The 14,819-nt window shown below is 31.4% G+C and overlaps 1 protein-coding gene across 7 annotated transcripts in view; it reads left to right on the forward strand.

Moving 5' to 3' along the window:
* The window catches only part of InR (Insulin-like receptor), a 53,305-nt gene that overhangs the window by 15,261 nt on the left and 23,225 nt on the right, over positions 1-14,819 (forward strand). For all 7 annotated transcript variants that reach the window (XM_065498850.1, XM_065498851.1, XM_065498852.1 and 4 more), the window contains exon 2: positions 36-575. The gene's annotated coding sequence lies outside the window, so the exon portion shown is untranslated. The remainder of the gene's footprint in view (positions 1-35; positions 576-14,819) is intronic.

The following is a 14,819-nucleotide window of genomic DNA, read 5'->3' on the forward strand; positions in this document are numbered from 1 at the left end:
ATAATTAATTATTAAAACAAAAATATATTCAACAGCAACAATAATAAAAACATTAAAAGCAGAAGGGAAAAACACAAAAACAACAACAGTAACATCAACATCAAGAAGAAGATGAACAAAAACAAAATCAAGTGTAGTATGTAAAAAGTAAAATCTACAGTTAAGAAATTCATGAAATCAATAAATGGATATGAAATAAAATAAAAATAATAATAATAATAAAAATAAAAACAAAATAAACAAAATTAAACTCTAATAGAAAAGAAATACACAATTGGAAACACATAATTTTTATGTGTGAGAGAGTGAGTGATGTATGATGTGTTATTTTTCTGTCTGGCAAAAAGTAAAAATAAAGAAATTATTTTGATGAAGTTCAATTATGTATTTAAAAAGTGTAATAAATGTGAGTAGTGTGAAGTTAACAACATCATAAACATCAACCACAACAACAGAGAACCGAGAACAACACTAACAACAGCAAAAGTGAACACAAATACAGACATCACATTCTTCTTAAAATATTGTTTAAGGACCAAACAACACCAAATATTTCGTCATCATTCAAGAAAAAGGTACGTACGTAAATTTTGTTTACACAAACACAACTTAGTTCGACAGTCAATCAGTCAATTTTATCGTCGTTTGACTGACTACTCTTTATTATGGTACGAGTTAATGTCTTAATACAATACAATACCTACACCCAAGTTTATTACGTTTTAAGATGAGAGTTGAGTTAAAAAAAAAAAATAAAAAGAACAACATATTTTAGAACGTAGTTTTACAATGCCCCTTGCTTCCTTTATATTGCCCCATAAATCTTTACGTATTAAGAAATTAGTGTTAATGTCCAGATAAACGGCTCATAAAGTCATTAATTTACGCCAGCCCATAGTAGTATATTTTATGTTCCTTTGGATTTTTTACGATCTTTAAAGTTTAAGTTCTTTTTCTACCCTCATGGTGGAGCTGTCAATGAAAATGTTTGTTTGTTAAAAATACAACTGTAGGTAATTCCGTAACAAAATCGGAGAATGCCACTGTTAACATTTATTTATTTTAATTTTAATAAAATTCTATGGACTTTTTACAAAACAACTTAAGTGGAATTTGAAAACTTTTCAGAAGGGCGTAAAATCTAAAATAAAATCTGTTGAATTTATCGTTTGTGTCGAAATTCTTTATAGACAAATAATAAAATAATTATCGATTTAATCAAGAGTGTTTACGTTCTCCTGAAAAATTTGAAAATTCTACTTAAGTTGTTTTGTCAAAAGTCCACAGAATTTGTATAGTATTTTTCTTATAAGTTTTTATAATATCGCAAATTTTTTGATATTGCTTATAATACGAGCAGCATTGCTAGAACTTTTTCAGGAAGAGCTTTTTAAATGATCGATATGATGACTCTGTATACGAGGGATACTTCTCATGCTTTACGAAATGGCAACACCTGTTCAGATACTTCGACTTTGCATCACAACTTTTGTTAGAACATTTTATGTCTTCATCAAATGCCTCTCCAACTTGTGGTTATAAATCATCAATTTAAATACTAAGAACACTTCCGCAAGGAGATCTCCATTGTTTTTGTTGTCAATCCTTTCAACGATGGCAAGAATTACAGGAATATCTCATAACAATAAGGAAACGGAAGAACTGCCCTTCCTCTGGTGAAGCAAAATTACTTCTGTGGCGTTGCAGCTCCGTGTAATGGCAAATGATGTTTCTAACTCATCTTTGTCGTCGTAATAATACAACCGGCCGGAGTGCTGCAGTGGCATCTGTCAAACCTAGCTCTAATTGGGCAATGACCTATAACTATGGGCCTTTTCGGAAATGCATCACTGCGCTGCATCTGATGCGCAGTACGTTCTGAAATGCAAAAGTTGCCAACAGATGATGCGCAAAAACCCATCAAACAAGCATCACCAAAATGGCTGATGCATTGTCTACGCATCAGCATCGTAAACTAATCACAGATGCGCATCAAATGCAGCCCAGTGATGCATTTCCCTATATCTATGATCATCCTAATACTACTTCTGTTCAGATCCAGTTGCAGTTTGGTACTTAACATATCAACCTTAGCCACAAGTGTCTTGAAATTGGACTGCCGTTCACTCCAATAAAAGCATATAAGTGGAGGATTTTCCGGAATTATGGTATTCAACATATGCTTACCTCATTGTGTTGTACCAGCTTGGATTTGACCCTGTAACACCCTCCAGAACCATTATAAAGCATCTTATTTCGCTTGTTTGCCGTCTGAAATCGTGGTCATCTTTTACCACAATGAGGATCGCTCAGTACAGTACTGCTTTGGATAATTTCAGGCCCAGGGAAATGTTAAACAAATTCAATATCGTAGCTTCAAACAATCAAGATAGGCGATGAGTCATGGATCTATTGAAATGAACCTAAAACTTAACAACAAGAAGAGTTTTCTCGTTTAGATTTGAAAATACTCTACTCTTAATTTAAACGATTTAAAGTTGTCTCCTTTTGAAATTTTTGATAATTAAAGACATAAAGCTCCAATGCCTCTTTGTAATCTTTATTTTCAACTAGCAATAATCCGATGATTATTATTAATAGTGAGGCTTCAATCACTGTGAACTGAGCTATTTCGCTCTCTTCGTCGCCAACATTTGGCAGTCACAAATCCCTCATTTTGTAGCTCTAACACCACAATGTCTGGTAAGTATTCTCAAATCGCTCTCTACGATCGATAACGACGTTTGGACAGATTAATGAATCGTTTGGTATGCCTGAGTCCACACAAGTTACCCCAATGACGGGCAAATTTCGATTCAACCCAAGATAGAATTCTTTCTTTACAGTATTCCTGCGGGATGAAAAAGAAAGTTTCAGGTCCAATGAAAGTGCCCCGGCCGAACAATGTCAGATCATTAAGCACATCGAGTTCATTTAAAGATGTAACGCACTCCATAAATACTCCAGACCCCACCTCATAGGAAGATAAGGCCCTAATTGCCACCTGGCTATCTAACATAATAAATATCCTAAGATGTTATCTTTAAATCGGCCATCGATAACGATTTGTTCAGTTCGAAACCGAATGAAAAATCAATATTCATCTTAATTTGAAGACCACAGGGCCTATGCTCCACAGGGAGTTAAGAGGGGAGAAGAAAAATTCGAAGTCCAATGAATTTTTTTGGAGAAATCGCTCTTCTTTATAGTTAAGTTTTGGTATTCGTAAAATGTGTTTCCAAATACTGTTCAAAATCCGAAAACAAATATTCTGCGGAACTCTACTGATTTATAATAAACATAATTCGAAATTCCTGTAAGATCTCAAGCAATGATCTAAGATTGATCAAATACTTCTAGGATGATTGAATTTTTATATGAACATTTTGAGAAGGATTATGTGTGTACGAAATAATTTGATGCTTTCTCATAGGTCACAAATCAGGAATGTTTGATTTTTTCCAGAGAATTGTAATGGGACATTCTGGAGGAACTCTACTAGGTCTTCACCTTCGACACTTTCGCTGAATTAAATTCCTGTAAAATGTCCTCTGCCTAGGCGATAAGGAATCATATTTATGTCAACATGTGAACATTGACAATATACGATTATATCCATTTCTGTTAGCATTTGTCTCTACACTGCGAATATGAAAGGAACATAGTTCTTGTTTGGGATCAAATTTGATTTTGTTATAAAAATAAATATTAATTAAGAACTCTGCTCCAGTACTAGTTGGTTCTGGGTTTTAAAGGAATTCATAAAATTATTGGTTGCTTTTCTGACAAACTCTTACTATTCCTAACTAAAGCCTGTACTGGAACAGACCAACAAAATTCTCTTTATTTTTAAATAACCTAAAATTGTCAAAGAACAAAAATGTGTTTTTATTTATTTTCAATGACTACCATTTCTTAAAAACGGATACACAAAAGCAAATAAAATCAAATTTTATTTTAATAATATCCGCGTACGAGTTGGCTGGCTGTGATGATGACTGCTTGTTGTTTTGATTAAACGTTTTAAATTGCTGTGTTTGTCAGTTGTGAGAGTGAAGTTAAGTTAAATAAAAACAAAATAATCGTAAACAAAAACCGGAAACCGGTTAAAAATACCAATGTTCAAATACAAATTTGAAACACTTGTCAATGTAAATATTACTTTTATCGATAATTTGTTTCGATGATGTAAGAATTTTCGTATAAGGATTTACCGATAAATATAAACTGATTTATCTTGCCATCACTGACTAATATCATAAATGTATGTATGTAATCATCTTTGTTGGCTGTTGTGGTGGGCGTTATATAGTGCAATTAAAATGAATTGTATGTTTTGTAGGCGTGTTCTAATAAACAAACATAATAAATCGGATTAAGTAAGCATTTCATATAACAACAAGAACAACAAATCTATCATAATGGTTATTACTAGTAAAAAAAAAAATAAAGTCTAAAAAAATAAGTACACAAGCTTGTGTAAATTTGAATGTTTGTACATCGTGACTCAAATAGGATCTAATTTTTCGTCTTTAGCCCTCATTTTGACTCTGTGTTTTTGATTTTTTTTTATTGCTTTTTTTTACAAGTTATACATATTATTCTTATTTCATATCTAAAAAATGCGTCATTGATTACGCACGCACGCAAACAGCAATACAAAAATAATAAAATAAGAAAAACAAAAAAATAATAATATTCGACATTTGTTTTGTTGTTTTTTTCGCCAATCCCGAACCGAAAGAAACGAGTGAGTGAGCGAATGAAGAAACAAACGAACGATGGAACTAAGAGAATGAACGTACGCAAACACTAGCAGTAAATGAGGGGCTGCCAGATGAATTTGAATAACAAATTAGTAAATTAGTAAAATTTTTATTTAAAGACCTATTTGCAATGCAAGCAAAATTATCAACAATCAAACAAAAAAAAGAATATTTTGAAATCAATATTCCGTGTCGAGATTAGCATTGACAAAACAATGGAAACTTCTAAACTGCTATAAGAAAGAAGTCATCATGTTTCACCCATATTTCAATATTGAAACAAAAAACTATCAGTGATAGATATTCAATTAATACATTAGCAATTTCAACAATTTCCTAAAAAAATTCATGAGGCAGGTTCTGTATAAAATCAACATTTGGGAGGAAGACTACACCAAGACAAGATAAATGAATAGTAAAAGAGTTTGAGAAATTCCCAAAAATGAAGTTAGTTCTCGAACTGTTAGTCACAGGGCAAATGAGACTTGTCTTGGTTGATATTGTCAAGAGGAAGAATCTAGTATTCCTAAAAAATCAGAAATGGAATACTGTTCTCTTTTCGGATAAATCCAAATAGAATTGAAGAGGCAATGATGAGAGAACATTTCTAAGACGACCGAAGGAAATGAGACTGGACCGAAAGTGCAAAAATAAGAAAGTTATGTTTGGCGTTGGCAATATTATATCATTAAAGATACTATGATGTTAAAGGATGTTATGTATCCATACGCTGAGGGAAATATACCCCGAATGTGAAAAATAATTTACACAGAGGGAAGCTTTCAAATATTCTTAAATAGAATTCAAATTGTATTCAAGGTAGTCTCCGGAAAACTCAGACAGGGTTTAGGCAAGGCAAATAAAAAGAGATAGATAAATCCAATAAATATTGGAACTATTTAAAAAAAATCAAGAAGTGGCTACCTGTAGAGCATGTACTTCACAAAGGAGACTAAAGCGACAGTTTTCCGACTTGGATCGCAAACTGGGATGTGGACTTTCTCACTACTTTTCAGAACTGTTTTAAATGCGGTAATTGACAATTTAACACTGAGCTAAAATAGCCTAAATTGTTCTTTAATAAAAAGCTGAGTGATTTAGAATACTTTTCCGATATTCAGAACCTACTCAATATAATAGATATAAAGTGTAAGAATGGAAACTTAAAGATTAATATATCGAAGACTAAAACTATTAGGATTGACCTATATTATTAAGAATCTGAAAATTTTGATTAATTGACTTACATATATGCTCTCAAAGGATTGTTGAATCGAAACTGGATAGGGAAAAAGTGCAGCATTGTGAAGCTTGGAAACATATGGCGCTCACACACTATTACCAAGAAAACAAAGACTCTTTGAGGACTGCATTAAGTCCATAATCCCTTGCACTGTTGTGAAACTTTTCTTTAACAGTTCTTTAACCTTTGCTCAATTCTTGGAATTTTAAACCCAAATCGAATATCGAATACTCAACTCTATGGAGTATTACAGTTCGAAATGGCATTGATCAAAAATGTATTAAACAACTTAACGGAATAAGTTGCATTATACATTTTTGGAATCCTCAAGGACGACGAAACTAGTTTTTGGCCGAAAATGACAAAGAGAAAGCACAATTGAAAAGGTAACAATCAAGTCCTTTGATGAGTTTCGGTACATGAACAGGAATATATATTAATGAATGCTTTTTGTGTGAATATACTCCGTAGAAATATCTAATGTATTGTACAAAGGTGTAATACTCAAGGACTACGAAACTTAGGTCGATTAGGAGAAGGACCATTACAAAGGAAACAAGCAAGTATTTCGATCAGTTTTGGTACATGGCCAAGGAAAGAGATAAATGGAAACTTTCCTTTAATAGACTAAATTTTGAATTTACCCAAATTTTCAACTCTACTAAATCTAGCAGGCCTCGTTAGTAGATGTACTGTGAAGTGGTAAATAAAACAGAATTCATACTTTAGTTATGGCCGATTTAATGTTAAGGACCTTGAAACCCGAGTCATTGGACTTTTGATTAAAAATTTACTATATTGCAACAAAAATCTGCAATTTTCAATCATAAAATAACTAAATGTTACATCTGGCAGCCCTCGCTTAGTAGAGGTGTTGTGTAGTGGTAAATAAGTCCAGTCATTTTTTTTTTTTTATTTTTGCTCACTGACTTGGCGGCTCTATGTTTTGGTTGTACTTGTACTGTGTGCACCACTTTACCGTCCTCCACCTCGTCTAAGTGAATCGAAATGTGCTTCAATTCTTGCCGTTTACTCACTGTACACTATTGTTTGTTTTTCTTGTACAGTTTTTAGCATTCCTCTTCACATCGTCATTTGTTTTTTTCATTTTTTGGTATTTTCTTTTGGTAACCATATTCGCCTTGGAACTCTCGTGAGCGTGCGTGTTTTTAAGTTGGTGTGAGTTGGGCTGCGAGAGTGTGTTTTGTTTTCTGTCAAGAGAACATGTATGTTTTTTCAACAAAAGACAAGTTTAGAAAGACGAAAATACAAAACAAAAACAGAAACACAAAAGGCATCGGCTGCGACAACAGCGACGTCGACGTTTGTGTCGTCTGCGCCAAAACAAAATGCAGAAATTCTTCTGACTCTTCTCAATATGTATAGTGTTATTGTAATGTTGTTGTAGTTGTTATAGTATCAAGATTTTGTTTTTATTTTGCTTCTTTTTAAATAGATATTTGTTTGTTCATCTGTCTGTTAGTTTGACATTCCATTCATGTGTCCGTCCATCTGGTTTGGTGGCTGGCTGTCTGCATTTGTGTATGTGTGTGTGTTTGTTATGTATGTGTGTCTGTTAGTCCGCTTGCATTTAGCTGATGAATACTTTTGTATCTTGTAAGAATGATAAGCGTTGTTTAAAATGCGATAATCGTTGGCTTTTTTTTCTTACCTCAAGCGGCCAAAGCACATTTCTCTATTTGATTCACTACTATGTACTAAAATGTTGTCATTTATCATTCATTCATATAATTTATAAACGCTCTCACTCTATCAATTTATCTCTCTTTCACTCTTTCTCTTCAATATTGAATGACACTATTCCACATTTAGGAATGTGCAATTGTTGACTGTTTTTGTTATTTTATATTTTTTTTTTATTTTCCACTCGTCTAAAATATGTGTGTTTGTAGAAATGTGTGTGGTTTTTCCTCTGCAACAACAAATAAGCATACATACATACATATTTATCCATGCATTCATCTACAATCTATCGTATCTGTATCTGTCTATTGTATCGCAACGTATCGTATACGAAAACAGTTCATTCATAGACTTGTTTGTAGAAAAGTGTAAAGCGTTTGAACGTACGAATTGTAAAGCATATTTATTGTGTTGTGTAGTGTTGTAGTAAAGTGAAGTCTGGTTTGTCTACTACCTAGTCTCTCACTCATACCACTCGTATGTATTCTACAATTTATGAATATTATTGCCGCAATCCATCATCAATTCATCTACAATTTACTACATACCTACATATTTATCTATCTATCTACCCATCAAAAGTACATACATATGTACATATTCCTTCCTTCCATCCATTGAGCAAAAACCTTTAACTATGAGTTACATTTTATGCTGTTTGTGTTTTGTTTTTGTAGTTTCCGCCCTTAATTTACTCGTATTTTTCAAGTTGTTTTTATTATTTTTGTTGTTTTTCTTTTTAAAACAATTTCATACATTTTTATTTTACATTTTTCAAGAATTCTCATAAGAGCAATAAACTAAAGATTAGTGTTGCCACGCGTATTCCATATTTGTTTTGGAATCCCAGTTTTAACGATGACACTATACACTTTTGTAACCTTCTTGTTCTTAACTATGTATTTGATTGTTCACATCTATGAATAAAAAACTATACATAGGTATACATATTTTGAATAACTTTTAATTCACTCAACCATTTCTTGACAAGTTTCGAAGCATGTTACGGGTCATTGACATGTTGGAAAACCCAAAACAGAGGCATCTTTTCTCCAACTCCAGTTTATGAAAAACAGCCCCACACCATTATTGAGCCTGCACCATGTTTTAGTTAATCTCCAATATTGTAAAGGTACAGCAAAATATGGTAGAAGCTCAATATTGGTGTGGGGCTGTTTGTCATAAAATGGATCGATTTATTTATAAAAATTTGTTGGGAAACGTAATGCTGCCTTATAACTCGGGTTTGGGGTTTCCAACATGACAATGAACGAAAAACATGCTTTGAAGCTTGTGTATAAATTTCCATAGCCCCCAAATAGCTTACATACATGATTCATACATTCATATAGACCCGGTTCGCTTGCTATTTATGGCTGAGATATAACGAAAAAATCAGGACAACCTCGATTTTTGACCTATTTTTTGTATCTATATCTGGAATATTAAATCACAATATGGATATTTATGATTGAAATTGTAAACATCTTTGTAAACATTTTTTTTTTTAAATTTATAAAAAAAAATTTTGTTTACCCAAAAATATATAAAATTTTTATTTTAAAGTATAATTTGGTGAAGGTTGCCTAATATAATATCGTTTTCGACAGGATCTAGAAAAAAACAAAATTAAGCAATAAGCAATATGTGACTTTCCGTTGATAGTTGTCATGTTAAAATATTTCCATTCATCTTTTTTTACAACGTTTAGTATTATTTAGCACGCGACATATTTAGATAGATAGATAAAATACGTTAAAAAAATAAAAATAGCTTTAATATTTTAAAAAGCTTTAAAATATGAACAGCTTAGTTCACTAAGTTCATATTTTAGAGAACCCTATGGAAGTAAAATGTGTTCAAATTATCTTTTTCTTATAAAATATTCTTCATACTTTAATTTGCATATGTCTCTTAATTTTTCCCAAGTACGGCATTGTTGCTTCCCTCCTACGTTTAAAACATACATTTATAATAGCGAACGCGACACAATTTGACTTAAATAACATTTTTCAGTTAGTTGTTTAACACGAACGCGGAAAACTGATAACAAACGATGATTTATGTACCAGAACATGAACAAAATGAAATTTCAAATTTACCATTAATCGAGCTTTCATAAAGAATGGAATTTCAAGCCATTTCAATTTTAGTCCATATAAAATCCCAACATTTTGCCATTTAAGTAAACCTATTGAGTATCTACATCGTGTTGTAAATTCTTAATCAAATTTAAGCCTAGAGATAAGGCTAGAATTATTGGTTTAATTACCACAAATATGTTACTTCACCTAACCCTTAACTGTTGTAGATACATACCCATAAACAGTAGCCTTTTGTTTTTCAGTTAAAAAATACAAATTGGTGGGGTCCATTTTGACCCCACGATACCAGTAAAGGGCTAAGAACCACACTTACGAATCATTATCCTGCAAATTATCTTCCTAACCAAATTGGCGGTTATGGTACATGACTTTCGTGGCATGGCTTTAAAGAATAAAGAAAATCTAAAGTGTAAACTCTGGTATTTTTAAATGAATTTATATGTCTGGTCTCGCACATGCGCTTTTTGTTGCAATTCAATTGTTTTAAAAAGTTTCTATAGATATTCTCGACACAAACAAAAGCATGAAGAAAGAAAACAACTTTAGTTTTAATTTCTTTTGCTCTTTACTTCTTGTGTTGTTTTTGTCGCCGTCCACGTTTTATTGTTATTTTCATAGCTGTTTGTTTTTACGGTTGAATGTTTGTCTGCTCTGCTTTGCCTGCCTTTTTATTATTATTATTTTTATTTTGTAGATGTTTGTGTATGAGTGTGAGGGTTCCTCTCTTGTTTTATTTTAATCGAATAAAAGTTTATATTTTTTTTAATAGTCGAGTGATCGACAGAGTCCTGCGCCGTCTAAATTTCCCGGCGGCGGCTGACTCCAAAAGAGGTCGGCGGCGCCTCAAAGCCGGCTATCAGACGACTAAAAAATAACTACCTACTCAAATTCTAAATAATTAAAAACTTAAAAAGTTAAATTCCAAAAATTTTGTGAAATTACTAAGGAACTTTTATCAAAGCTCGAACAAATAACGAGTACAAAATATTATTCGAATAATTTAACAAAATTTTATTAAAACAAGAAAATTTTTAAAAATTAGTTTGTTAACAATAATAAATAGATGTAAATGATAATGAATTAGAGCATTTTAATTAAATAAAGGCTCGTTAAATATTTTATGAAATAATTGTGGATTGAAAGACGTTAGATTCCAAAGTATTTTTAATTTTGTATAAGGCTATCAGTTCATTTGTCAAGGTATGTAGTATATCTAGGTTGTATATTGTTTATTATTAAATGGAAAATCATTCCATTAGTAGTGACAAGTTTTTCGTATATTTGTTTCCCTCGATTATTCGTATAATTTGTATACGAATGACAACCCTACTTTTGTGTTTTGCTGTGTGTGTGTGTTTGTATTTATTTTGGCTATTACGCTTTTGCATATTTTCGGGGTCAACGTCATCTTGAGGGTTGTTTTCGTAATATTTTTTTCTGTTTTTGTTTTTGTTGTATTTTATTTTTATTTTGCTTCCATCACATCATGGCTGGTGTTGGCAAATAATAGTCGACACCGGTATCTTCTTCTTTGCAGTCGTGGTCGTTGTCGTTGTTTGTTTTGATTTTGTACAAAGTGTTTTGAAAACAAAATAGAATAGAACGAAGGAAGTAAGGAAAATTGTGCTATACTAAATACAACAACATAATACGAGTCTTTAGAAATGCGTTCGTATTTTTGTTATTATTGTTGTTGTTTTCTCTGTGTTTATTTTTTTTTCTTTCTTTGATTCGCCCCAATACAAAGTAACTATTTATTTGTACGAATATGGATGGATGTTAATACACATGATGTGAATCGAGTGAATCTAATTAGAAATAAAAACAAAACTATTAGCAAAGACTTTATTATGTATCTCTGCTCTATCATTAAATCAATTAGATATTTTATTATAAACAATTGAACTACATTTTCATTTAAGACAGATTCTATACTTTTTAAAAACAATGTTTAACTTAGGACATTCATACACATTCACACAAATCCATACATACTTAAAATGGAACAAATATTTGCCATTAGAAAATTCCATAGAATCCTTATTGAACCTACTCTACTCGTACAGTTTTTTGCGTTGTAAATACTACGCAGTTTCAAATACAAATGCTAATATTAATATGTATCCTTATAACAGAACAAAAAGGAATTTTTTTATTAAAAAAAAAATCTGAACTGCTTGTTTCTTGTTTCTCCCAACGAAATTTCGTCTAGAAAATTATTTACAAATACAAATGTATTTAAAAACATTCGACTTTTTAGGTATATAAAAAACTTCTTTAAGATTACTAAACTAATAGGTACAATCTATTAGTTTAGTAATCTTAAAGAAGTTTTTTAAAAGAATTTACGTATGTATTTATCTTAGAATAAGAAACATTTTACAAACAAATATTTTGTACAAATTTGAGGTTAGGAAGTAAATTGGCTTAAAAACACACTTTTTGTTTAACACATAGGTATAGTTTTATTGATATCAATGTGAAGTAAATTTTAAATTACATTTTGCAAAATCGCTTCATTTATCTAATCAGTGCAGAATTTCATATTTTTGAAAATTGGGGTTTGTTCTTTGTTCACGTAAAACCGGTCTTTCAAATTGCTCTAGAGGAAATAGCAAGATCCTAAAAGACACGTAACCGTTATCGCAAAAATACCGTTTACTATAAATAAAGGCGCGGATCCAGGGGCGATGAAAGAAAACAACTAAATTGTTTGGCTGGCCTAAAGAGTGCACCAGAAAAAACTTATACTTGTATTAAGTTAAATAAAACTTAAACCGTTCAATATAAATATACTCAAAAATACGTAGGTACATAAATTTATTAAAATATTGTACAAATTCATTAAACATTAAAATATTGTTACATATTTGTAAATTTATCCACTTTTCCGGAAATCCTTCCATTGAAGATTTTATATTTAGTTGATTCCGCCATATAAAAATCTTGATCTGGAAGTTGTGAAAAGTCTGCCAGTACATAAGTTTCATCATCCATCACACAACATTTTTATACCCTTCACCATGAGTGGCAAGGGTATAATTTTGTCATTCCGTTTGTAATTTCTACATTTTTCATTTGCGACCCCACAAAGTATATATATTCAGGATCATTATATATAGCGAAGTCGATATATCCATGACCGTCTGTATGTTGAAATCAACTTTCCGTAACCCCCATATAACGTAGAAACATGATTGTTATATCAATATATCGGGAATTCTTCCGGCTCGAATCGACAAAATCGGTCCATAAATGACTGAGATATATGGAAAAAACCGGGTTAATCTCGATTTTTGGCCTATTTTTGATCTATTTCTGGATTACTAAGTCATTAATATAGACAATATGGATATCAAATGATAGATATTTCAAAGTCCATTGTATATAAGGCTATAGTAAGGTGCACCTACAATGGGTCAATATCGGGAAAAATATTTTTTTACCTGATTTTTTTTTTACAAAAAAAATTTTTTTTCAAACAATTTCGAAATTTTTTTTTTTAAGTTTTGTTTAACTAAAAATATTTAAAATTTGTATTTTAAAGTACAGTGAGGCCTCGATTATCCGTGATTCGATTATCCGGCAACATCAATTATCCGTGAAAGAAAAAGAAACAAATTTTGGATCGATTTCAACATTTTCCATCGATTAACCGTAATTACCTCAATTATCCGGGATTATAAGCACAATTTTTTCGATTATTTTTTAACAACAAACACAATGTGAATAAAACGAAAAGAGGAAGAACCAAAAGTTCTGGATTAATAGTGAATGAAAAGGCTTAAATATTCCACTCAAAATTAAACAAAAAAGCGACATGGAATTCACAAACTTAGGACACAAATCTTCAGCTGATTATATAGCTGCCACAATTCATATCAATAGAATAGAAAAACTCAGCAATGAATGATTTATACAATTTTCCAAACCAAATGTGACGTCTTTGATCCAACCGATGGATCATGGTGCAATATGGAGCTTTAAATGTCATTATCGAAAAACTATAGTGCAAAAACTATTCATATCAATCAATAGATAAGAATTTAAGAAAGCGTTTAACATCAAAAAAGCACTCTTGTCAATTAATAATGCTTGGAACTTCTGCAGTTTTGAAAAATGCGTAGAATAACTTACTCTGCCCAGAAAATGAAAGGCTGTGGGCATATGTCCGAAATTTAATAAAATCCTTATATTATTTAAACATGTACATAAAATCCTTTAAAAAACTACTCAAAATTGGTACTCAATTAACCGGGAAAATTGATTATCCAGAATGCTTCCGGTCCCGACCAATACGGATAATCGATGTCCCACTATACATATAATTTAGTGAATATAAGATTCGTCACAGCCGAATATAGCTCTCTTACTTGTTTTTTTTATAAAATGTTGCTTCTAAATTCTTGACCGCTTTGCGATCTGTAAATTTCTGAAATTTATACGACTTCAACTCAGCATTAGCTTTGGCTCTGCGTTTAAAAAAAGCTTTAACTTTACGAGCTGCTTTTCTGATAGAAGTGTTCGGTGGTATTCGAAAGAGTAACTCGACTTCTTTTGCCTTCCACACGCAGAGAAAAAATATAGTTGGGCATGGTTACTGTAACCATTTCAATATTGTTACAAGTTTTTTTTAACTATATTATAGTCACAGTAACCATTTACATGATTGTGGTAACCATAATATGGTTAATTTACGATTCACATGATTAGCTCAACCATATATATGTTTGTGACAACCATTTATATGATGAAGGACTTATCATATTATGGTGCTCTCGGCTTAAGGCTTCATAATCATAATCTGAGAACAACATATTATGATAAAATTATTTATCATAAATATGGTTGCCACAAACATATATATGTTTACTGTAACCATATATATGGTTGAGACAATCATGTGAATCGTAAGTTAACCATATTATGGTTACCACAATCATGTAAATGGTTACTGTGACTATAATATAGTTAAAAAACTTGTAACACTATATAAATGGT

Source organism: Calliphora vicina, chromosome 1, assembly GCF_958450345.1.
Source record: "Calliphora vicina chromosome 1, idCalVici1.1, whole genome shotgun sequence".
Classification (NCBI taxonomy): domain Eukaryota; kingdom Metazoa; phylum Arthropoda; class Insecta; order Diptera; family Calliphoridae; genus Calliphora; species Calliphora vicina.